Below are 6541 nucleotides of genomic sequence, written 5' to 3' on the forward strand. Positions count from 1 at the left end.
GGGGACAGTGTAGAGGGAGCTTTACTCTGTATCTAACCCCGTGCTGTACCTGTCCTGGGAGTGTTTGATGGGGGACAGAGTAGATGGGGATTTACTCTCTATCTAACCTGGTGCTGTGTTAGTCTTTGGATTGGAAGAGTTAATAGATAACGAAAGAAAGGTTTGCAGACACTGTGTTAATCCCTGAGGCATTTGAACTGTCTCGATTGTCACATGGGACATTCACCCTTGTGATTTTCCCTTACTTCCTCTTTTGTTCATCGCTCAGTGGAATGTTCCGGAGTTTCCACACCCTGCTGTACTGACAGAGCGTAGATTAAGTGTGGCAAACAACAGTAGTGGCAATTAGAAAACTCAACTAATCTCTGGGATGGGGGGATGGGGTTTTCTAAAACCCTAAGAAGAGGTTGTGAAGGCTGGGCTGGTACCTTTGATTTGATTTATTATTGTCACATATATTTACAGTGAAAAGTATTGTTTCTTGGGCGCTATACAGACAAAGCATACTGTTCATAGAGAAGGAAAGGAGAGGGTGCAGAATGTAGTGTTACCATCATAGTGAGGGTGTAGAGAAAGATCAATTTAATGCGAGGTTGGTCCATTCAAAAGTCTGACAGCAGGAGGGAAGAAGCTGTCCTTGAGTTGGTCGGTACGGGACCTCAGACTTTTGTATCTTTTTCCCGACGGAAGAAGGGAGAATGTCCGGGATGCGTGGGGGGGGTGATTAATTATGCCGGCTGCTTTCCCGAGGCAGCGGGAAGTGTAGACAGAGCCAACGGATGGGAGGCTGGTTTGTGTGACGGATTGGGGTTACATTCACGAGCTTTTGTAGTTCCTTGCGGTCTTGGGCAGAGCAGGAGCCGTCACCATCAATGTTTTCTGTGATGAATCTGTAACAATTGGTGAGAGTTTGGGGGACTGTGAGGTGATCTTATTGAATCAGATCAGTTCCTGAGGGGTTTTGACAGGCTGGATTCGGAGAGGATGTTTCCTCCTCGTGGTAGGATTAAAATAAAGGGTCTCCGGGTTAAGACAGAGATGTTTGCAGAGTCAAGGTTATAATCAGATCAGCCAGGGGCTTATCGGACGGGGTAGCAGGCTCGAGAGCTGAGTGCCCCTCTCCTGCTTCTAATTTAAATTTCCGTCTGCAGTTAGCACCTTTAACCGAGGATTCTCAGAGCAGCGGTTTTGGGACAGAATATGTCACTGAGCTCCTCCCAAGGAGCTCATCAGAGACAGAGTGACCACAAACTCATAGAGGCCTATAGGTCAATGATAGAGGGAGAGAGACAGGGAGAGAGAAACAGAGAAGCAGAGAAAGAAAGGGGGAGTGAGAGGAGAGACAGAGAAAGAGAGAGCAAAGCAGAGACAGACAGACAGAGAGAGGGAAGGAGAAAGAAAGACAGACAGAGAAAGAGAATCAGAGACAGAGAAAGATACAGACAGAGAGAAAGGGAGACAGACAGTAAAGGAGATAGAGGGAGGGAGAGAGACAGAGAGACAGACAGCGACAGAGTAAGAGAGGCAGAGAGAGATAGACCGAGGTAGAGACAGAGAGAGACAGACAGAGCCGCGGAGAGAGAGAGATAGACAGAGAGAGACACAGCGAGAGAGAGACAGAGAGAGACACACAGAGGGAGGTGGAGAGGTTTAGGGAGGGAATTCCAGACTTAGGGCCATCAATGGTGGGGCGATGTGGGGGGAGTTACCCTGCCAGCAGTGTCACAGGAGGAATTCAGAGAGGTTTGATGCTTAGCGTTACAGACTAATCAACAGCCCAGCCCCTCCCTGAACCACTCCACTGTGTCACCTTGGTCCTGATGTGGGTATGCCGGCGTTGGACTTTATATGCTCTGTCTGAGGCCAGAACTCTCCATTCACCTGACGAAGAGGCTGTCCCCTCGAAAGCTAGTGAGAATATTATCAAATAAATAGGTTGGACTAAAACCTGGTGTTGTCAGACTTTTTACTGTGTCACCTTGGTCCAGCAGAGGAAGGGTTAACCCTCTTCCCCTCCCAGGGATTTCTCAGCCTCCTGTCCTGAAGCTGTTAACCATTTGTTGGGTTGTGCTGCAGAGGAGACTTTGGACCTTCCAGTAGTGAGGGCAGGGCTCCAGTGACAGTGTTTTCATTACAGACTCTGAAGCAGGCAGGGGAAATATGTGTGATAATGTTCAACTAGCACAGTCCACCAGAGGAATGGCCTCGACTGTGTACCCTCTTCAGTTAGTTCCTGCTTTGTATCAGTTTATCCATTCCCGGGACAGGGGGGTCACTGGCTGGGTCCAGCATTTACCCCCCCTTCCCGAATTGCCCCTTGAGAAAGTGGTGGGTGAACCCGCTGCAGTCCCCGTGTGGTGTAGGTACACCCACAGTGCTGTTAGGGAGGGAGTCCCAGGATTTAGACCCAGCGACAGTGAAGGAACGGCCGATATATTTCCAAGTCGGGACGGTGAGTGACTCAGAGGGGAACCTCCAGGTGGGGGTGTTCCCAGGTATCTGCTGCCCTTGACCTTCTAGATGGTGGGTTTGGAAGGTGCTGCCTAAGGAGCCTTGGTCAGATGCTGCAGTGCATCTTGTAGATGGTACACACGGCTGTCACTGTGCGTCGGGGGTGGAGGGAGTGAGTGTTTGTGGTTAGCGTATCGATCGAGTGGGGCTGCTTTGTCCTGGATGGTGCCGAGCTTCTCGAGTGTTGTTGGAGCTGCACCCATCCAGGCAAGTGGGGAGTATTCCAGCACACTCCTGACTTGTGTCCTTGTAGATGGTGGACAGGCTTTGGGGAGTCAGGAGGTGAGTTACTCTCCGCAGAATTCCCAGCTCTGACCTGCTCTGGGAGCCACAGTATTTATATGGCCGGGTCCAGTTCAGTTTCTGGTCAATGGTAACCCCCAGGATGTTGATAGTGAGAGATTCAGCAATGGTGATGCTGTTGAATGCCACAGTTAGAGTGTTGGTGAGGGTCATGGCCTGGCATTGGCGCGGTGTGTGTGTTATCTGCCACTTTGTCAGCGCAACCCTGGATACTGTTGAATAGATCTGAGTTGCAAGTAGAGAGATGGGAAATTTGAAGAATTCTGAGGCTTTGGTAAACCTGAACTATTTTCTCGGTCACTTACCCCAGCCGAGAGCCACTTCCCGGTTTCACTTCCTGCTCTGGCCTTCCAGCAAGTTCCCAGTCCTGGAAAGGGAAAATCCTTCTCTCTCTCTCAATGTTTCAATCCCTCATTCATGCAACCTGCACACCCTGAAACCAAAATCACCAGAACAGCTGATGATGTATCTGGGATCTTGCTGTGCTTGCGGGCCTCTTCCACATTGCAACAACGACCTCACCACCCCCCTCCCCCAACCCCGAAGAGTTCAGGTGGCCCACATGCTGGGACGCAATGAGACAGGGGACAGAGGCGCTAGGGCAATGCACGCATTCCATTGGACGGTTTGGTAGTTGGACAGTGGTGAGGTTTCATAGAATCACAGCGATATACAGCTCGGAAACAGGCCCTTCGGCCCAACCCATCCATGATGGCCAGGCTTCCGATACTCAACTAGTCCCATTTGTCTGCATTTGCACCCCCCAACCCCGTATCCCCCTAAACCTTTCCCATCGATGCGCCTGCCCAAATATCTTTTAAATGTTGCCACCCACCACCTCCTCTGGCAGCTCATTCCCTACACACACCATGCTCTGTGTGAAAAAGTTGCCCCTCTGGTCCCGTTTCTCACCTTAACCCTCTGCCCTTTAGTTTTGGACTCCCCTACCCTGGGGAAAAGACCCCAGCTCTTCACCTTATCTATGCTCCTCAGGCTTTTATAAATCTCTATAAACCCCTCATTCTCCTGACCCAGGGAAAGAATTCCCAACCTCTCCATGTAATTCAAGCTTTCCAATCCTGGAAACATCCTGTCAATCTTTTCATCCACCCTTTCCAGTTTAGTAACATTCTTCCTGTAGCAGGGTGACCAGAATTGTACACAGTTCTCCGGATGTGACCTTGCTAATGTCTCGTATAGTTGTAACATAACACCCCTGTACTCAATGCTCTGAAGGGAAGTGAACCAAATGCCTTCTCCACCACCCTGTCTATCTGTGACGCCACTTTCCAGGAACGGTATTCCTGCACCCATCAGGCCTCACTATTCAACGACGCTCCTACTGTGCAAGCTTTGACAAAGGATCATCTGGACTCGAAACATCAGCTCTTTTCTCTCCTTACCGACGCTACCAGGCCTGCTGAGATTTTCCAGCAATTTTTCTTTTGGGGGTGGCAAGGTGGCTCAGTTATTCGTCCATCACCATCGATGAGGACCTCGACACCATGAGTCATTTTGAGGCTGGTTGCGATGTGTCCGAAGATGACTGATCAGGGCCAATTCGGGCACGGAATGTCCTGGCACATATTGGACAGACTTGTGTAGACACTGTCGTTGTTGCTCTGGACTTGCGCAGCTCGCAATTAAGTTGTGCTTCAGTAATACACCTTGCTTCGTGAGCTTGACAGCCTTTGTGGATGAGGCAGCACCAGGTAGGGCGGTTTTGTGCCAGCGTTTCCCAGGTGGTCGTGTCAATGTCAAGCGACTTCAGGGAGGCTTTGAGTGTGTCTTTGTAACGTTTCTTCCATGCGAGCGTCTTCCAGCAGAGAGTTCCCCAAAAAGGAGCTGCTTGGGTATGAACAGGACACTGATGATGGTGTCGAAACTAGCGCTTGATTTGGATTAAAGTGAGGGAGAGTTGTGCAGCGTCAGCCTCACTCTCTCTTCCCAATTCCCATCTAGATCCAGTGGCAAGAGTCTAGATGGCTGGAGACAGGACGAGGCGCAGTGGATGACCAGGACGTCTGTGTCGTGTCCTGCTCTTCACGTTCCACGACGCTCGCAGAGACCACCTTCTTGACCATTGGACCTTCCATTGGTCTCGTCCACTCAATCTGCCGGACTCTGTCTTCACATGTTGGGATAGACATCTCCCTATCTCACCGAGGGTTGAGACCCGTTGGTTAACCTCACCTGGTTTAGCCGCCTTGTCGAAACCGTTGCCCGGGGTGTGGCCGCTGTCGCAGCTATGGGGGAGCCATGGGTGAGAGCTGAGTGCCAGGTGAGGACAAAGCGTGGACAAACCGCCCTGAAAGGACACGACATGTTCCCCCACCAGAGGTATTACCCCCTCCCTGACACCCCTGTATAGGCACGGTGGCACAGTGATTAGCACTGCTGCTTCACAGCACCAGGGACCTGGGTTCGACTCCCAGCTTGGGTCACTGTCTGTGTGGAGTCTGCACGTTCTCCCCGTGTCTGTGTGGGTTTCCTCCGGGTGCTCTGGTTCCCTCCCACAGTGCGAAAGATGTTCTGATTAGTCACATTGGCTGTGCTAAATTCTACCTCAGTGTACCCAAACAGAGTGTGACGACTAGAGGATTTTCACAGTAACTTCATTGCAGTGTTAATGTAAGCCTCCTTGTGATACTAATAAATAAATAAACTTTAAACACTTTTGGTTTCAGGTTCCAGCATCCACAGTAATCTGCTTTTATCCTGTGTAAATCCTGCCCTGGCTTCTCTTGCCAAAATGCAAGTCTTCCAACAATTTTGTTTTTCCTCAATATTTTCTGTGACGTTTTATGTTTTGATGCGGAGAAGCCGGCATTGGACTGGGGTGGGCACAGTTAGAAGTCTCACAACACCAGGTTAAAGTCCCAGAGGTTTATTTGGTAGCACAAGCTTTCAGAGCACTGCTCCTTCATCAGGTGCGTCACAGTGAGTCACACCTGATGAAGGAGAGGCACTCTAAAAACTCGTGCTGCCAAATAAACCTGTTGGACTTTAACCTGGTGTTGTAAGTTTTGTCTACAAACTCACTATGCTGTAGAATGTTATGTTGAGGTTGTATAAGACATTGGTGGGGTCGAATTTAGAGTATTGTGTGCAGTTTTAGTCCTTAATTACAGGAAGGATATTAATAAGGTTGGAAGAGTGCAGAGAAGGTTTACAAGGATGTTGCCGGAACTTGAGAAACTGAGTTACAGAGAAAGGTTCAATAAGTTAGGACTTTATTCCCTGGAGCGTAGAAGAATGAGGGGAGATTTGATAGAGGTGTATAAGATTACGACGGGTACAGATAGAGTGGATGCAGGCAGGCTTTCTCCACTGAGGCTAGGGGGAGAAAAAAACCAGAGGGCATGGGTTAAGGGTGAAGGGGGAATACTAGGAGGGCTTCTTCACACAGAGAGTGGTGGGAGTGTGGAATGAGCTGCCAGATAAAGTGGTAAATGCAGGGTCACTTTTAACATTTAAGAAAAGCTTGGACAGTAAATGGATGAGAGGGAGGGATATGGTCCAAGTGCAGGTCAGTGAGACGAGGCAGAAAAATGGTTCGGCACAGACAAGAAGGGCCAAAAGGCCTGTTTCTGAGCTGTAATGTTCTATGGTTCTAAGTCTGTGTGCCCATCTGTAGGTTAACTATAAGTTTGAGAATTATTGACAAATATATAGTAGAGATTTCTCCTCGAAGAGAAATGGGAGGGTGAAGGGGGCGCGGCCGGCG

The sequence above is a fragment of the Carcharhinus amblyrhynchos genome, unplaced genomic scaffold (assembly GCF_965287045.1).
Source record: "Carcharhinus amblyrhynchos unplaced genomic scaffold, sCarAmb.v2.hapA scaffold_89, whole genome shotgun sequence".
Lineage (NCBI taxonomy): Eukaryota > Metazoa > Chordata > Chondrichthyes > Carcharhiniformes > Carcharhinidae > Carcharhinus > Carcharhinus amblyrhynchos.